The sequence below is a fragment of the Balaenoptera physalus genome, assembly GCF_965194825.1.
Source record: "Balaenoptera physalus genome assembly, chromosome: 4".
In the NCBI taxonomy this organism is placed as follows: Eukaryota; Metazoa; Chordata; class Mammalia; order Artiodactyla; family Balaenopteridae; genus Balaenoptera; species Balaenoptera physalus.
Window position 1 is genome coordinate 124392311 of NC_138891.1, and position 19917 is coordinate 124412227.

Consider the following 19917-nt stretch of genomic DNA (forward strand, 5'->3'; position numbering starts at 1 on the left):
GTAACTGTCTTCAGTTACTGATTTCAGATAGCTTTAACTCTGTGATATGAAGACAGAAAAAACAGTCTTGAGAGGAGGACCCAAAAAATGTTAGGAAAAAAGAGGCAATAATCACAACAAAAGAAGTCTGAGCACAGATTTGTGATAGAATCAAACATTATAGCAATTAAAGTATGAGGTTTCTTTCTATTTCATAAATAGGGAATTTATATTCACTTTTGTATTTTTATTATTTTATCATAAAATCACCCAAGTGGAATAAAGATAAGTTTTATGATTTGTATACCTCCCCTTTACTTGGCATTTTTTAGAAATATATCTATATTTCCCCAAATTTAAAAAGACACATTTTAAAAATTTATGTGATTTAAGTAATTGCATAATTGATTAATTGCGTAAATTCTATTTTTGTACATTTCGTAGTTTGATGCTTATTTTTTATAAAAATGTATCAACAATATATTCAGTATTCAGTCAAGTTAAATAAAGTAAGAATATTAATTTTCAGTAATAATTGTGTAACTTTTCTCAGCTAGGGTCACTTATCTAAAAACAGCAACATATTTTTGTAAATAGTATTTACAACATAGTTCTCTTAAGTACTTTCATACTTATTTACAAAGCTTAGGAAGACCACACTCTCCATTTCAGTTAATGCCTTCTGTGAAAAGTTTAGTATATATCAGAGGAAAAAAAAAACAACTGCTTCTTCAATCTAGAGGTTTATACCAATCATAAAAGAAAAATTAACTTCTATTAAATTGGTTCTAGACAGGATAAGTTAACTGCAACAGAGTTCAAAGCATGTGGAAAATGTTAGAAGGAAACCAAAACTTGAACATGTTTTCTTAATTTAAAAAGGCTCATCAGTTTTGAGTTGCCAGCACAATAACCTATGTCAATCAAATAATGAAGTCATTATCATAAAACTATCTGTAGACCTGGAAATAAATATCAGTAAAACAAGGTGCCTTCAGTTAGTTTTTCCTTCCTGCCCCCAACCATGAGTTGAGAACTTCTCTTTCACCTCTACAAAGAATTAAGAAAGAAAAGATAGGAATTTCTTAGTTTACTGTTTATAAATTCAGAGATAAGAGATTTATGCAAGTTAAGACGAATGTTAGACAGGTGTAGCAGCTAGCACCAAGGGAACCATCCTAGTTGAAGATATTGGTATGTAAAATTACATTAGGTTTCATTCATCATTTTGAGCTAGGAGTTGTCTTCTTTTGTCTATCAGCAATAGACAGACATTAAAAGAACATATTTGATTATTAGTTTATGTACATGTGTTTCTAAGTGATTTATGGAAAGAAGGGGTCAAAAGGATGAGCTAAGAAAGATGGTATTAGGGGAGAACACTACAATAGCAAAAAAACAAGCAACCCAATTATAAAATTGGCAGAGGAACTGAACAGAAATTTTTCTAAAGACATGCACTCATCACCAGGGAAATGCAAATCAAAACCACTATTAGGTATCACTTCACACCTTTAAGAATGTCTATCATCAAAAATACAAGAGATTACTAGTGTTATCAAGAATGCAGAGAAAAGGACACCCTTGTTCACTGTTTATGGAAGTGTAAATTGATGCCACTACTGTGGAAAACAGCAGGGAGGTTCCTCAAAAAATTAAAAATAGAGTTAGAATATGATCCAGCAATCACACTTCTGGGTATATACCCAAGGGAAATAAAAAGACTATCAAAGAGATATCTGCACGCCCATGTTCACTGCAGCATTATTCACATTAGCCAAGATATGCAAAGAGGTGTTTGTCAACAGATGAATGGACAAAGATAAATTCATAAATATACAATGGAATATCATTAAACCATAAGAAAAAAGGAAATCCTGTCATTTGTGACAATGTGGATGGACCTTGAGGTCATTATGCTAAGTGAAATAAGCCAGAAAAAGATAAACACTGCATGGTATCAGTTATAAGTGGAATCTTAAAAAAAAAATAAAAGGTCAAACTCATAAAAACAGTAGAAAGGTGGTTGCTAAGGGCTGGGGGAATAAAAAGAGGTTGGTTAGAGGGTATAAACTTTCAGCTCTAAGATGAATAAGGTCTGAGGATCTACTGTAAAACATAGTGACTATAGTTGATATTGTATAGTTGTAGTTTGCTGAGTGAGTAGAATTTAAATTTTCTCAACAACAAAATAGATAAATATGTGAGGCGATGGATGTGTTAAGTATTGGTGAATCCTTTAATAATTAAAATAGATTTAAGGATAAGAATAAAGCAGTTCAATTTCTAGGAAAACAGAAATTAGCAACTGGAAATTTGGTGAAGAAACTCAAATACAGAGTATTCTAGCTAAGTTTAATTTAACTGTCAAATACACTCTTATAAATGTACAATTGTTATCCCATATTCCCCCAAAATTCTTTTAAGCAGAAAAGCTTTTCTACACAGTTGACTCTTGAACAATGCAGAGGTTAGGGGCAGTAGCATGTGAGCAGAAAAATCATTTCCTAAACATCAATAATATAATTCAAGTGAAGGTACCATATATTTTTGTCAATGGAGATGACACGACCAGTTGGGAGATGTAAACATCTTGGAATGCTTTTCCAAATCGTGACAGAGATTAAGCCAAGAGTTTTCAGATTCATCAATTCCTGCCCACTCTGCCAATATGACCTGGAAAAAAAGAATCTGGATCACGTGTTTCAGGTTCTTAGATGCCTAGGACAGAAGATAAAATATAACCACTAGCCTCAAGGCATTTATCTTCAGTTCTAGTTTAAGTTTCTTCCTCTTGAAGAGATAAGAGGTCATGAGAGAGAAAACAAGTTAATTAAATGGATGAAGAAGAACATGACATACATTTCTGGACCAAATTCCTTAACAATTTTTTTAAATCCCCTATGAAATCTTGGGAGAATGTGTTTCAGAGTGAAGACTTACTGGAGAGAGGAAAAAGATAATGAAGAGGAGCAATGGGTTTGGCAAAAGGAGAATGTCTGCACTGGGAATGAGGTTAGGTCAGACGACATGTAAGAGATTCTTCCTTTAAGATTCATAAAATCTTTTTCTCTCAGTTTCACATTTTCAGAATTCAAGTGCAGAAGGGTAAGCAGATGGAGGGCCTCTGTTCACTTAGCCCCCTGTGGACAGGAGAGCTCAGCCCTGTGCACTGCTGGTAAGGGCATGGGTCTATGCTCCAGCAGTCCCTTCCCCACTATGGCTCTACCTTCTTAAAATACAAAGGCGTGGATGACCTTGTCATTGGGTGTCAACTACTGTGAGCTTGGCTGCCCAATTGTCTGCAGTTGAAATTTATCTATTTAGACTGTTGGAAATACCTGGAGATCTTAGTGAGAGCTGAGATCAATTGCAGCCCTGATGTTGGTCACTGTATACCTATGTTAGATGCAAGTTTACCCTTGATTGTGTACCTCTTAAAATTATACATGCACACATATGTGCACATTTATGAAGATAATATATTTAAATAGTTGATAATATATTTAAATGCCATTTCTAAAATCTAAGTATATGCTAAAGAAAAACCAAACCTGGACAGTAGTTAAAGCAGTAAGAGCAAATTTTATTCAAGACTACTGTAATAGAGGACCAAGAGATCTCAGAATAGAACTGGGCTCAGTTCTGAATATAGCATGAGCAAGTTGAAATTTATAGCCATAGAACAGGGTCAGGGGGTCAGTGGATGGAAAATTACTAAGAGGAAACCTCGGGGGTGTGGGGAATTCTGGCTACACCAACCTGACAGGATTATTTGAAGATAGGCCAGGGTGATAAGGCATCGCCTGAAGGATGGCAGAGGATGAGGGACAAAATTAGATATCCAGGGTGATCAGATATCAAGGGTGGAGGTTCTAGTTAAACTGACTTAGCAGGGGTCTTGCTAAAAGTGACTTTATAAGACAGTGCATAAATGGACCTAGGAGAAGGTTCAGAAGCCTGACTAAAGTTTGGTCAGTCAAAGAAGCTCTGTCACATGTTAAAATGAAGCATTTCAGAATATCTACAAATTAGTTATGAAACAATTTTGTCTAACAATTGCAAGTGTGATTGTTCTATTTTAAAAATAATTTGAAGAAAATAGCAACCTAAATATAAAATACACATTTAATTATATATTAGCATTGTTAAATTTAAAGAAAAATACTAAACTAAGAATTGCAGCAATCCTGAAAAATACAAGTGTGGTTTTATATTTAGAGCTTCATGATTAGGGATTTAATCATGCATGGAATTCACAGGAATGAAATTTTTGTTACAAAGTAATAAGTCCTTTGGATGTCCAATTCCCTGTCCCATAGCATCCTTCTATTTGCCAACTTGTGGCTGAAAAATATTACTTTAGTCCTTCCGTGATGGGCATTTTAGACAATACAATTCGGAAGAAAAACATAGAAAAACAACACAAACCAGCTTAGTGACAGGATACTTTACTGAAATGTCAGAGGTGTAGCCAAAGGAAACAAAGGATTTAAATACCAAGTCATATGATGTGAAGGAAAATAGCTGGACATCAAAGAAGTATTGGCTTCAGTGGTCTTGCTTTACATCTCTCATCTCTTTTGTATATATCTGACTTCCTTTCCTGCTGCATATTTGCATCCTCAATATCTTGGAGAACATAAGAACAGGTGCCAAATTAAATCATTTAATTTCTACAACCACAGAAGGATTTGGTGATATTGTTATTCACAATAAAATATCCCAATGGGGAAAAAAATCTGTTGGCTGTTTAATTTAAAACCCACCTAAGACCTCTAAATTGTGGTAGGCTCTGTAAGCAAATGCTAGCAAAGATTAGGTCCATTTGTGTAGTTAGGAAAGTGGTAAATCCTATTTACCCCACCTGGTTGGAGCAAAGTGAAGGGCAGTTCTGAGAAGAGAAGCACTCTAGTCAAAGGGCAACATGAATATCCTCCATAATGGCTCACGAATAGTGTTTGAGCCAACTCATTCCATTTTTGAACAGTTACAAACTTTATAAGAATAAAGTGCATTTAATTTTAAGGAAACCCTACCAATTAGTCTTTGTTCTGAATCTGGAGCTATGCCAGGCAATTGTCCATTACAAGTATTACATATTCAAGCCTGTGAAGATGTATTCTACATTATGAATCTTATTTTTTCCTCACTGTATTCACACCCCAATATCCTGCTTATTTTCCCCCTAAATGCACTTTGTCTTAATATTTTATCCATTAAAATCGACAAAATTAGAACTGAATGAAATATTCTAGCTATGGAAAGTAAATATGAATTAGAATGGAAGATTGAATCTAATACTTCTGAAATAACACCATTTCTTCTTGCAGCATGAATTTACAATTATCTTTGTAGTCATATCAACTTCCATTCTTAAAGTTGTGTTAAATTAGCACATATCTTCAGGTTAAAATATAATCTTTAAATTTCTTATATGAAATACTATCAAGCCAGGTCTACATGGTTAATTGGATATATTTTTCCCCAAATGAAGAATTTTGCATCTATTCATTTTAATTGTCTTAATCCATTACTCAAATCTTTGAGGTATTTATACATTTAGTTTTAAATTTTATCCTTTCATCATTTAGATCTTTTCCCCTTACCTTTTATTTTCAAATATATGAATAAAAAGTCCGTGAATGCACATCTGAGAGTGTGGCTAAGATCTGTACTTCAAGTTTACATTCCACTATATAATATTTAAGTGTTGCCAGCTATATTACAATAAACCAAGTACAACTTTAACTTGATCATATCCACTATAGCACATTAATCATTTTGAAGTATCCTGTATAATTAAGATAAATTTGTATGTATGTATACATACATCTACATAATATTTACAAGTGTAAACATTTTGCAATAGTATGTGGTAAAACTACATGTATATTTTAGTCAATCTTTGCTGGACCTTAGTAATCACCTCTAAGTATATATTTAAATAATATATTTCATCATAGACAGTTAAATATCCATCATGTTGAGCTATAATTTATAGAATTTGCTGCATTCTTCCCTCTGTGGAATATTTTCCTCTCTATATTTTAGCTAGTTAAGCAATACCCCACAATTAATACACTACAAAGAGGCACTCTGCAAGCACATGTGCAAGGTATTTGATATGCTGGAAGTGGGGTTAATTTTAATTTGGAAACATCACTTAAAATAGTGAAGTAATCCCTCAGTGAATTATTTCTTGAATATTTCTTGAAATCTTAGTTATGATTTTTATGTCATTCTCTTCAGATTTCAAATACTTTCCCTTTGTAGGGTAACTGGCGTTAACAGTAGTATGTCTCTTGTGGATACAGCATATTCTTCTCAAATATTATTTATACTAACAAATAATTCTGTCGAAGGCACTGGCTATCTTTATTTCAGAAATTCATTAATCCTAAAATATTTTATTGTACATAGTGTATTTTCTTGTCATTCTTGTTTGAGTTTTTTTAGAATTACACTACCATTTATGGACTCATATCAAATAATTTGTACACATCCAATAATTCCTCTTTTAAACTTCTGGGCCCATTAGCCACTTTCTTTTGCCATGATGAACTTTAGAGTTTCTGAATCTTTTAAAGAATTACGGAATCCCAAATTTAACCCTTAGCTGGTCAGATTTTTGTGACGAAGAATCGGGTATCTTATTTCTACTACCACCGCTGCTCCAAATTTGGTTCTATATTACATTTTCAACACATAGTTATCGGATGGTTAAAGAGGAAAAAAAGGAAGATCAACAAAACATAATTGCTGCAAACGTACATGTTGCACGCACAGACTATTGCATCAAATAAGATGACAAATAAGGTAAAATATGTAGTCATATTTTTTAAGAAAAAATAACGTTATTAGCATCTCTGGGGAAAAATTTAGAAGTTTCCTGGCTGTTCAAAAAATGTCATGAAACCTTTAAACCACTGAAAGGGAAACACAGTAATATGAATTACTTCCCCCTTTGTACTGTTCTTTCTTATCTTCCAAGACATTTTCTCAGTTTTTTTCAAGTTCTTTTGGTCACTAATGAAGTTCAGACATTGCTGTAGTACATTTTTACTTGCCAAATTGATTCAGTTTTTAGGCCATCTTTAGAATTCAAATAAAATGTGCTATTCTGCTGAGTCTGGCTAAATGTTATTCTTTATCAGTAAAATACATTTATAAATCATGTAAAAGAAATTACCTCCACTTTATACAATTGCTAAAAGCCCCATTATTAGTGAACTTTTATGCTCATTTTAGATTCCTTATCTTAAGAAGGGCTTCTTGTTATATTTTTAAATATTCTAGCTTGGTATATATTTAAAAGTTTTATGGAGCCAAATATGTACCATTTAAGTAAAATTTACTGATTCTTAAGAAATGGCTCTATTCGAGGTAGGAAAATAATGCATCTCTGCCATGATGTCATGTCTTGTCATACAATGCCATTGTCATTTACACGTTCTGTACACTAAAAACTTGTAATAACTTTAGTATAGGAAGGCACACAGGCTTTTCAGTCTGACAGATGTGTGTTCAAATCTTTTCTCTGTCATTTATTAGCTCTGTTATAGTTATCAATTTACTTAAGTGTAAGATGAAATTGTATCTTGCTCACTGAATTATGAGAATTGAACGAGATGTGTATTAAAAGCTCGGTATTTAGTATGCTTTCAATGTCATTTTAAAAATATTTCCAAATAAACATGGACAACCTTTTCCCTCTCTCTCTCACAGAAGTGAAAATGCATTTTTCTTTCTGTATCAGTTTTCTAGGGCTGCCATAACAAAGTACTACAAACTGGGTAGCTTAAAACAACTGAAATTTATTTTCTCAAAGTTCTGGAGGCTAGAAGTCTGAAATCAAGGTATTGACAGGGTCATGCTCTCTCCAAAACCTCTAGGGGAGAATCTGTTTTATTCCTTTCTCTTGGCTTCTGTGTCACTGGCAATCCTTGGCTTTCTTTGGATTACAGCTATGTAACTCCAATCTTTGTCTAGATCTTCACATGGTTATTTTCCCTCTGTGTCTCTGTTTACACGTCTTCCCTTCTTATAAGGGCAACAGTCATATTGGATTAAGGCCCTTACTAATGACCTCATTTTAACTTGATTACATTTGCAAAGACCATATTTTTAAATAAGGTCACATTCACAGGTACCAGGGATTAGGACAAGATATGTTTGGGGGGCACAATTCAATCTGTAACACTTTCTATTTGAAGAAATATAATACCATCCCAGCTAATACTGTAATCTTTTCTTTCCTCAATTTATGTATCCTCTGACCTTTGATTTAAAAATCTAGAAAGACTCCAAATAATTATAGAAACGCTACACTTGCCATTGTATTGTCATGTAGAAAGTTTTTCTGTTTTATTCATTTTTGAAGTATACAATGTAATTACTATAGACAGAAAAAAATCTTAAAAACATGATCTCCATGTAATTAGTTTATTAAGCTTCAAAGTATATGAGATCTTAAATATTATAGAAACTAAAACTCTGGCCCTTTCCATCAGTTGTTGATGGGAAAAATAAGAAAACATTCTTCCTGCTTTTATATATCGTGTCCTTTGAAGCAATAGTGAAGTGAACCATTAAAAAAGTAAGTCACGCCACTGAACTGAAAAACGGACTCTGATTGGGAAAACTAATGCCTTAGGAGAAAGCAGGTTTTGTAATCTCTGCATTCATGTCTCCTTGTGTCTTTGATGGATGATGAAAAAAGCTAAATTCTAAACAAAAATGCTACAGTGACTGCAATACTATTACTTTTTGTTTTGTATATCAAGAGAAGTTTTAACACCCCGCCCCAGATGCCCACTAACTGGAAAGTGACAGGACAATGAGAAAATTAGTCCTATCAAATTTACCATTTTATAGTTCATTTTCTGATGACAAATTAGACATCTATGTCACAGGTCTTCAATTTACTTGACAAAATAAAAGGGGAAAAATTTGCTCTTGGATTACTCATAAGTTGATTGTTTCCCAAGTTTCCAAACAAAAATTTAATGAATTATTGTAAAGTTATTTAATACACTTATCAGTTTTGGCTATTAGGTTTGTGTCATGTTAATAATAGAAACTGCTATAAGATTCACAGAGGAAAAGGTATCTTTCTGAAGGTTATTAATAAAGCAAAGGAGTCCTCTTGAAATGTGTTGGCTGGGAAATGTAGACTCACAGCCAGACTTAATTTGAAAGGCAGATAGTACTAGAATATATATTCATGACCCAAAGTGTGCAACTTACTTAACCATGAAATCAATAAAAGAATCAGAAGGGGATTTAGAAGTTACAAATAGGGCAGGAGCAGGTGAGAATATTAAGGAGAGTAAATAGGGCAGACCCGGCTGAAGATAAAATCTGAGCAAAGGTATAAAGAAGGTTAGGCAGTTGGCCAAACAGAGATCCAAGACAAGAGCTTCCTGGGCAGAATTACCAGTTAGAGTAAATGTCCTGGAGCAGGAGTGCCTGGTCCACACGAAGGAGAGCAAAGAGACCACAGGAAGAAAAGTAAAGAGGAGCAAAGTAAAGGAGAGTAAAAGAAATAACAGATACAAGGTACCACAGAGCCTCATGGACCTTTGGCTATTATTTGCAAAACCACTGCAGTGTGTTGTATGGGGAAGGACAGCAGTATAATATTTTCCCTTACTTAAAGTAGATAATTCTGGTTACTTTGAGGGGAATAGATTATAGGAAGCAAGGTGGTGGGGGGGGGGGGGAAGCACAGAAACTGCTGGATGCAATTTAAATCATCCTTGAAAGTAATGACAGTTGATTGCACTACCAGAGTAGGTGATGAGAAGCAGTAAATTTCTGATTATATTTTGAAGACAGGATTGGATGATTTTATGATAGATTAGATGTGGAATGAGAGGGAGAAAACTGTGTGTGGTGTGGGAGGGAGAGAGGGAAAGGAAAAGGGAGGGTCAATGATAATTTTATTCTAGAGTTTGAACCTCATCAACTGGAAAGATGAAATTATCAGTGGAGAGGGATAGGTGTGCATGAGTGCACGTATGTGATTTGGGAGAGGGACTATCTGGAGTTCAGTTTGGGGTCAATAGAGTTGGAGAAATCTATTTGTCATCCATTTAGCAGCACTAAATGATGTCAGATTGTTGTATCTTGCACTCGTCTCCTCTCCCAATGTCCTGACCATAGGAGACTCAGACAGGAAAGCAGAGGTATCGAAGTGTAAGGTGGGACAAGATTAGAAGGCAGAATCAATCTTCCCTTTCCTACTGCAGGTTGCAAGTCAGTCATTAGTCCAATTCAATGTTGACGAGAGATATAATGCTTAAATTGGGTAAGAGATGAAAGGTTTGAATGGAACTGGATTAAGCAGAGGGATCAAGACTGTCAGAGTAGGAAGATATGGAACTCAACTCCCTGCACAATACATCAAAAATACATCATACATATAAAGATGAACGAATCAAAAATAGACAATTCAATTGCCGAGGTAAAAGGCAATCTAGAAGCAATGAATAGCTGACTAAATGACACAGAAGAATGAATAAGTTATCTGGAAGACAGAATACTGGAAATCACCCAATCAGAACAGCAGACAGAAAGACAAATGAAATATATAATGAAAAACTTATGAGATCTATGGGATAATACAAAATGTGCAAACCTATGCATAATAGACATTCCAGAATGAGAATAGAGAAGGGGATCAAAAATGTATTTGAAGAAATTATGGCTGAAAAGTTCCCAAAACTAAAGAAGGAAACAGATATCCAGGTACAGGGAGCACAGAGGGTCCCAAACAAGATGAACACAAATGGACCCACACCAAGACATATCATAATTAAAATGGCAAAAGTAAAATATAAAGAGAGGATTCTAAAGACAATAAGAGAAAAAGAGTTACAAGGGAAACCCCCATAAGGCTATCAGCTGATTTCTCTATAGAAACCCTGCAGGCAGAAAATAGTAGCATGCTATATTCTAAGTCCTGAAAGGAAAAAAACCCTGCAACCTAGGATACTCTACTCAGCAAGATTATCAGACAAGCAAAAACTAAACCTACCCTAGAAGAAATACTGAAGAGTCTTCTCTATATACAAAAGCAGCAAGAACCTACAGGAAAGGGAAAATCACAACAGGAAAGGCAAACATATAAAAGGATTGAAGATCATTTATATAAGCCAGTACATACATTAAAATTTTTAAAAATGTAAAAGTGATAACTACAAACAGTAAAAAGATAAGCACCAATATGTAAAATAGAACAAAAAATCACAAAATGTAGGGGAGTAGAGTATAAAAATATAGATATTATAGAATGTGTTTGAACTTGAATAACTATCAGTTTAAAGTAAGTAGATATAGTTATGGGTCAACAGGCATGAACTCCATGATAATCACAAATCAAAAACATGCTATACATTCACAAAAACTAGAAAGAATGGAAATCAAGCATAATACAAAATAAAATCAAACCACAAAGGGAAAAACAATACAAACCACAAAGGGGAAATATAAAAAAGAAGAAATGAACTATGAAAACTGGAAAACGAGGATTAAAATGGTAATAAGGACATATCTATCAATAATTTTACTTTAAATGTCAACAAACTAAATGCCCGGATCAAAAGACAGAGTGGTTGATTGTATAATAAAACAAGAACCTGCAATATACTGCCTACAAAAGACTCACTTCAGGGTGAAAGACACACAGATTCAAAGTGAGAGGATGGAAAAAGGTATTTCACCAAATGGAAATGACAAGAAAGCAAGGGTAGCAATACTCATATCTGACAAAATAGACTTCAAAACAAAGGCCATAAAGAAAGACAAAGAAGGGCATTATATAACAAAGGGATCAATATAAGAAGAGGATATTACACTCATTGACATATGCACCCAATATAGAAGCACGTAAATATAAAAAGCAAATACTGACAAAGAGAGAAATTGACAATGATACAATAATAGTAGAAGATTTTAACACCACACTGACATCAATGGAGAGATCATCCAGACAGAAAATAAATAAGGCAATGAAGATCCTAAATGACACAACAGATCAGTTGGAATTAACTGATATCTCCAGGACACTACATCCAAAACAAGTGCAGAGTTCACATTCTTTTCCAGTGCACATGGAATGTTCTCTAGGATAGACTACGTACTAAGTCACAAAACAAGCCTCAACAAATTTAAGAAGATAGAAATTTTATCCAGCCTCTTTTCTGACCACAACAGTATGAAATTAGAAATCAACTACAGAAAGAAAAACTGTAAAAGAACGAAAACATGGAAACTAAACAACATTCTACTAAAAAGCCAATAGGTCAATGATGAAATCAAAGGAAAAATCAGAAAATACCTTGAAACAATTGAAAATGAAAACAACATTACAAAATCTACGGGATGCAGCAAATCAGTTCTAAGAGGGAATTTCATCGTGTTACAGGCCTTCCTCAAGAAACAAAAATATCTAAAATAAACAACCTAACCTAACACCTAAAAGAATTAGAAAAAGAAGAACAAACCCCAAAGTCAACAGTAGGAAATAAAGGTCAGAGAGGAAAGAAATAAAATAGAGATCAAAAATACAAAATAAAAGATCAATAAAACCAAAAGCTGGTTTTCTGAGAAGATAAACAAGATTGACAAACCTCTATTCAGGCTCACCAAGAAGAAAAGAGGACCCAAATAAAGTAAGAAATCAAAGAAGAGAAACAGCAACCAAAACTACAGAAATACAAAAAATCATAATACTATGACCAGTTATATGCCAACAAATAGGACAACCTAGAAGAAAAGGACAAGTTTCTACAAACATATAGCATGCCAAGACTGAGTCAAAAAGAAACAGGAATTTTGACCAGATTGATGACTAGAAGTGAAATAGAAACTGTAATAAAAGAACTCCCTTCAAACGAAAGCTCAGGACAGGACAGTTTCACTGGAGAATTCTACCTAACACATAAAGAAGAACGTGTATCTATCCTACTCAAATTATTGCAAAAAACTGAAGAGGAGGGTATACTCCCAAATCCACTCTATGAGGCCACCATCACCCTGATACCAATATCAGATAAAGACACTAACAAAAAAAGAAAATTATGGGCCAGTATCTTTGATGAAGATAGATGTCAAAATTCTCAACAAAATATTAGCAAACTGAATCCCACAATACATAAAAAGGACCGCACACCTTGATTAAGTTGGACTTATTTCAGGGTTACAAGGATGGTTCAACATATGCAAATCAATGTTATACACCACATTAACAAAAGAAAAGACAAAAACCACATGAATATCTCAATAGATGCAGAAATTGCACATGACAAAATAAAATTCAACATCCATGAATGATAAAAATTATGAAAGTGAGTGTAGAGGGAACATATCTCAACATAAAAAAGGCCATTTATGACAAACCCATAGCCAACATAACAGTCAGTGGTGAAAAGTTGAAAACCTTCCTGCTACATTCTGGAACAAAACAAGGACACTCTCTCTCAGCACTTCTATTCAACATAGTACTGGCAGCCCTAGTCACAGGAATCAGACAAAAAGGAAGAAAGAAAGGAAAGAAAGGAAAGAAATAAAGGAAAGAAAGGAAAGAAAGGAAGGAAAGAAAGGAAAGAAAGGAAAGAAAGGAAAGAAAGGAAGGAAAGGAAGGAAGAAAGAAAGAAAGGAAGGAAGGAAGGAAGGAAGGAAGGAAGGAAGGAAGGAAGGAAGGAAGAAAGAAAGAAAGAAAGAAAGAAAAAGAAAGAAAAGGTATTCAAATTAGAAGGAAAGAAGTATAACTCACTATTTGCAGATTACATGAAACTGTATAGAGAACCCTAAAGTCTCCCCACAAAACCTATTAGGATAAACGAATTCAGCAAGGTAGCAGGATACAAGAATAATATACAGAAATCTGTTGCATTTCTATACACTAATAATGAAATGTCAAAAAGAGAAAGTTAAAAAAAATCCCATTTAAACTCACATCAAAAAAAGTGAAATACTTAGGAATAAACTTAATCAAGGAGGCGAAAGCCCTATATGCTGCAAACTATAATACAAATTGAATGATTCAAGAAATGGAAAGCTATTCCGTGTTCTTGGATTGGAAGAATTAATATTGTTAAAATAACCATACTGCCCAAAGTAATCTACAGATTTAATGTAATCCCTATCAAATTACCAATGGCATTTTTCACAGAACTAGAAAAAATAATCTTAAAATTTCTGTGGACCCACAAGTGACCCAGAATTGCCAAAGCAATCCTGAGAAAAAAAGAACAAACCTGGAAGCATAACCCTCCCAGACATCAGCGTATACTACAAAGCTACAGTAATCAAAACAGCATGGTACTGGCACAACAACAGATATATGGATTAATGAAACAGAATAGAGAGACCAGAAATAAATCCACAGTTATATGGTCAATTAATCTATGACAAAGGAGGCAAGAATAAACAATGGAGAAAAGACATCCTTTTCAAAACACATGGTGTTGGGAATGCTGGGCAGCTATATATAAATCAGTGAAATTAGAACATTCTCTCACACCGTATACAAAAATAAACTCAAAATGGTTTAAAGACCTAAATATAAGACATGACACCATAAAACTCCAAGAACCTAGGTAAAACATGCTTTTCATAAATTGTAGCAATATTTTCTTAGATCAGTCTCCCAAGGCAAAAGAAATAAAAGCAAAGATAAACAAATGGGTCCTAATCAAATTAAAAGCTTTTGCACAGCAAAGGAAACCATCAAAAAAATAAAAAGACAACCTACAGAATGGGAGAGAATATATTTGCAAACGCTGCAAACAACAAGGGGTAAAATATCCAAAATATACAAGCAGCTCACACAACTCAATGTTGAAAAAAAAAAAAAAATCCAATCAACAAATGGGCAGAAGACTTACATAGACATTTCTCCAAAAAAGATATACTGATTGCTAACAGGCACATGAAAAGTTGCCCAACATTGCTAATTATTAGAGAAATGCAAATCAAAACGAGGTATTACTTCACACCAGTCAGAAAGGCTATCATCAGACAGTCTGAATATTAAATGCTGAAGAGGGTGTGGAGGAAAAGGAAACTTCACACACGGTTGGTGGGACTATAAATTGGTACAGCCATGATGGCAAACGGTAAGGAGGTTCCTTCAAAAACTAAAAATAGAGCTACCATATGATCCAGCAATCCCACTTTTGGATATATCCAGAAAAAATGAAAAATCTAATTCGAGAAGATACATGCACCCCAATATTATTAGCAGCACTATTTGTAATAGCCAAGATATGGAAGCAACCTAAGTATCCATTGACAGATAAATGGATAAAGAAGCGGTATGTGTATGTGTGTATACACACACGCACACTCACACACAAATATACACAATGGAGTATTAGCCATAAAAAAGAATGAAATATTGCCATTTGCAGCAACATGGATGGACCTAGAGAATTTATGCTTAGTGAAATAAGTCAGAGAAAGACAAATACTATATCTCTCATATGTGGAATTTTAAAACTCCAGATGAATCTATATACAAAACAGAAATTGACTGACTGATATAGAAAACAAACTTATGGTTACCAAAGAGGAGAGGGATGGAGTGAGGGACAAATTAAGGAGTATGGGATTAACAGATAGAAACTACTATACATAAAATAGATAAGCAACATGGATTTACTGTATAGCACAGGGAATTATACCCAATATCTTGTAATAACCTAAAATGGAATATAATTTGCTGAGAAAAATGTAACAAATCACTATGGTATACACCTGAAACTTACATAATACCGTAAATCAACTATACTTCAATAAAAACAAATAAACAAAAATTCAACTAGATTACATTTTCTCATATCTAAAAGTAACTGGGGGCTTTGTTTTAGTATTAACTATGGAGATTGGGAGAACAGAGCATGCTAGAGAGCAATGCTAAAATAAAAGTGTTTTCCAATTTATACACCATCAGTCAAATGGCCAAATCACTTAAATATGCCTAAGACGTATTCATTATAGTAAAATATGAGACATGCATTCAAGCCTATTTTTGATATCAAAAATATATTTTGCCTTCTAGAGTCATGGGAATAGGATTTAACAACTGGACACGTGGGCATCAAGACATAATTCAGATATATTGAAATATGTTTAAGTAGAGATATGTAATTTATTGTGATAACATAAGCTGAACAAAAAATAAAGCTGAAAGTATAGGTAATGGGAATAATTTATGTGGGTGGAATAGCAAAATAGGTTTCTTGAATATAATAAGGAGTAAGAATGCTATTTTACAGTGATCAGGGGTCTAACCTTTTTTTTTTTTTTTTTTTTTTTTAATGCAGGATGATTTTGTTACTCCCTTAGCAAGAGATGTTTTAAAATGTGGTTCTGTATGGTTTCAAAATTGAGAAATTTTGTCTCTTTAATATCTGATGAGGTTTGTACAGAAACATCTAGTAAAGTACACCTAAAATACTGCACTAAATATGATAAATGAATATATACTTTTAAGCATGTACAAGGCTTATGATAGAATAAAGTAACTGATCAGATATTAGAAAAAGCAAAGCAAAGAAAGAAAGCATAATTGCTCAGGGTTTGGGCTACACTGAAGCAGTCCAAGTTAGGAGGCTTAATGAATTTTGCAAAGAGAAAAACACCCCTGAAGAAAAACAAAGGGTTACAACATCAATGCAGAATAAAAGACAAAAACAAACCAGCAAACAAACGTCATCAACACAACATTTTTTGCTTTTAGTAGAAAGAAAAACTAAGTCTCTCCTCAGAAATCCTATTTTCAATTCCTATCCTTGATTTGCAGTTGCACTCAGACTGAAACCTTAAAATTCACAGGCCTGTGGGGAGTCAAAAGATGATTTTGCATATGAAAATCCATCGTTGGCTATGCCACCAGACCCCTGGCGGAATCAAGTGCAAATCCTCAAAAGAAATTAACTTTAGAAAGTATCCTCAAATAAAAATGGTATGTAAATATTCCAAGAATTATAAACTCCTAACTACGTATCACTGAAAAACATTGAGAAAACAAGCCACTATAGATTAAATAAAAGTTTGCAGAATCAGATATGAATTTAAATTGTTTAATAAAAATAAGGAATTTAAATATGAGGGAGAAATAAGAGGTGAATAAAATATACCCAGGATATTCAGAAAGAAAATGAATTTTTAGAATTATATAGATACACATACACACACTATGGAATGCAGTTCAATTTGTGCTCTATTTCTGGTTATAATATAGAAGGATGTTAAGAAACCTACAAACCACTTGGGCTACTTTGATTATCCTGTCCTTCACTCACAATTGTAAGTTGGGTCTACTGTGGCAGAGGGCAGGGAGGTTGAGTAACATCTCTTTTAGTATCTAGAACATTTTTCTAAGAAGCTACACCCAGGGGTCTCATCCTCGTCTGAACTTTAAGTCAGGATCCATGTTACAATAAGATGAAACTTTGGGGATCTTGGGAAAACATGAGTTTGCATGTCATTACAATGTACAAAGGTTGTAGAAGGCAAATTACTGGGGACTTAAAATAACAATATGTGCTAGTCCTCCCATAGAGAAATAGAGTTTCTTTCCCTTTTACTTGAGTCTTGCCTGAACTTGTGATGAGTTTGTCCAGCAGTGTGCCAGCAATACTCTGCCAGTTCTGGACCTGGGTTTTAAGAGTCCTGGAAGTTTGTTGTTTTCACCTTGGACATGTGATTTATCTGTGACGAGAGCTGCCTTTCCTGGGTGGGGAGAGGACTAAAGGAGAGGGTGACCTGGGAAGGCCCCAGGTTTTCCCACTGAGGCAGCAAATAGACCAGTATGTTTACTTGGATTTCCAGTCGCAATCATGCTTCCAGATGACTAACCACATGGTGACTCAAGACACGACCAGCAAAATATCTCCTTACCTGAACCCAGCCTATAGTGCAGAATCATGAGCAAATACGGTTGGCTTTTTTAAGCTACTAAATTTTGGGGTACATTTTTACACGTATTTTAAATTGTCTTTTGACAATTTAAACACTGCCTCTGCAGAGATATAAAAGGCTCTAGGCCCTGGACCTTTAATTTTGAGTCATAAAAACTTTGGGGTGGCCTGTCCATTTCTCATACCTCTAAAGTTTCCACCTTGTCTTTCTTAGGCTTTGAAACTCTGATTCTCTAAAGCCATGAATTTATTTCAGAGTGTTTTTTCATTATTTTAACAAGAGGTACAATAATTTCTAACATGATAAGGTAACTTGTGTGTCTGCTACTTGATCAGGTGGATTTTATTCTAGCATCTTAGTAAATCAGAATAAAAAACACACATTAGTGCTTCAGGAGAAGTCCCCATGGCCGATGCTTCAATGTTTATCAAAACAGTGTTTTATTCTTTCAAATAGCTGATTTTTTTTCTTTTTACTTTTTTTCTCTTAATTTATATAGTATATATACATATGAATAAATACAAACATTGTGTGTGTGTATACACACACACACACACATATACATAAATTTAGATCCACAAATCTCTTTAAAGCACATACCTAACATCTTTTAAGAGCTCTCAGGCCAGGGTAAGAGTAGCACTGTTACTGGGATTGTGGCTAGGATTTTAGTCTTTCTCTTGTCAAGTTCCTGGCATCAGACAATGTATACCTGCATAAGTTAAGGGAGATCTGTGTGTAGACTATATTTTCTGTCTTGCAATTTTTAGTTTCACTTCAGACTTTAGGGGTCTTTTTTATTATAGTTTTGAGGTATTTTGAGTTTCATGGAGAAATATTATATGGTATGATATTACCCCTGGCCAAGGAGTTTCCTTCACAGAGCCAATACGGATGGGCACCTGTTGAGAGTGATTATGTAGTGAAGGAAGCTCATCTGATGATAAAGTGCGTGATTTGCTAGGGCCTAACCCACAGTTTTAATATCGGCACACATAGCAATGCTTCCCATCAGACATTTCTTCTAAGTTCAGAATAACTGGAGAGTAGAGAGGAATTCAGATTATTTCATAAAGCTCAACTCAAGTTTGCACTAGCAGAGGCTGGGCTATGCTGACACAGTTCAGGCTAATTGTGAATTTATCTATCCCTTTCTGCACGTGGGTCTTTACTCAGGGTGCAAGAGGAAAACATACTGAGAGCGTCAGCCATATAAACAACCTAAATCCTGCAGAACATCAAGTCTTTCTATGATTTTATGCTCAAGAGATGGAATTTCTTTTGAGGAGAGCTGGCACGGCTGGCCCCTGGGACCCTATTAGAAGACTTAGGAGACTATTGTAGTCCGCTATTGCAGTTCACAAACAACTTTACAAGTTCCCCAGGGAGGCATTGTAACTCAACTCTCAACCATAACACACTCAAACTGAATTATTCTGAAGTCTCAAGAACCCCTAAGCAGACCATGTCATTTGTTTTTTCTCCCTAAGTCATGCAAGGTAAAGTACTCATTCACTATCTGAAATGAGACCAATTTCTCTCCTAATTTCCTGATTAGCTTCAGTCTATTTGGAGAAAACAGTAATTGAATTGTTGGTCCTATTAACTTTTCCTATATACTGTACCACTCTATGTTATGTTGTAGTGGGAAAAGTCAATTTAAAATGAATTCAGGCTAGCAAAAATCATGCTTAAAATGTTTTCTTATTTTTCTGAAATCTATAGTCAGCAGTCCATGCATAATCCCTTGGCTCAGAAATAGGTGGCAAGATACTAAGCTACCAATGTGTGGAAAAAACGGATTTGCTTTGCACCTTCACTTTATCACCAGCAGGGGGAGGTAATGGGGATTAAAGTGTGTAAAAATGGGAGGGAAATTTCAGAAATTATACGCATGTATAAAAAGTTAGGCTTAAAAATATTCTAGGTTATATCTTTTAAAAAGGGCATGAAATTTCAAAAAACCTAGATGTATATGATAGAGGATAAGCTTGTATAAAGTAA

The 19917-nt window shown here is 34.3% G+C and overlaps 1 long non-coding RNA gene across 1 annotated transcript in view; it reads right to left on the reverse strand.

Moving 5' to 3' along the window:
* LOC309660198 overlaps positions 1-19917 on the reverse strand; it is a 483439-nt gene that overhangs the window by 266082 nt on the left and 197440 nt on the right. The window lies entirely within an intron of this gene.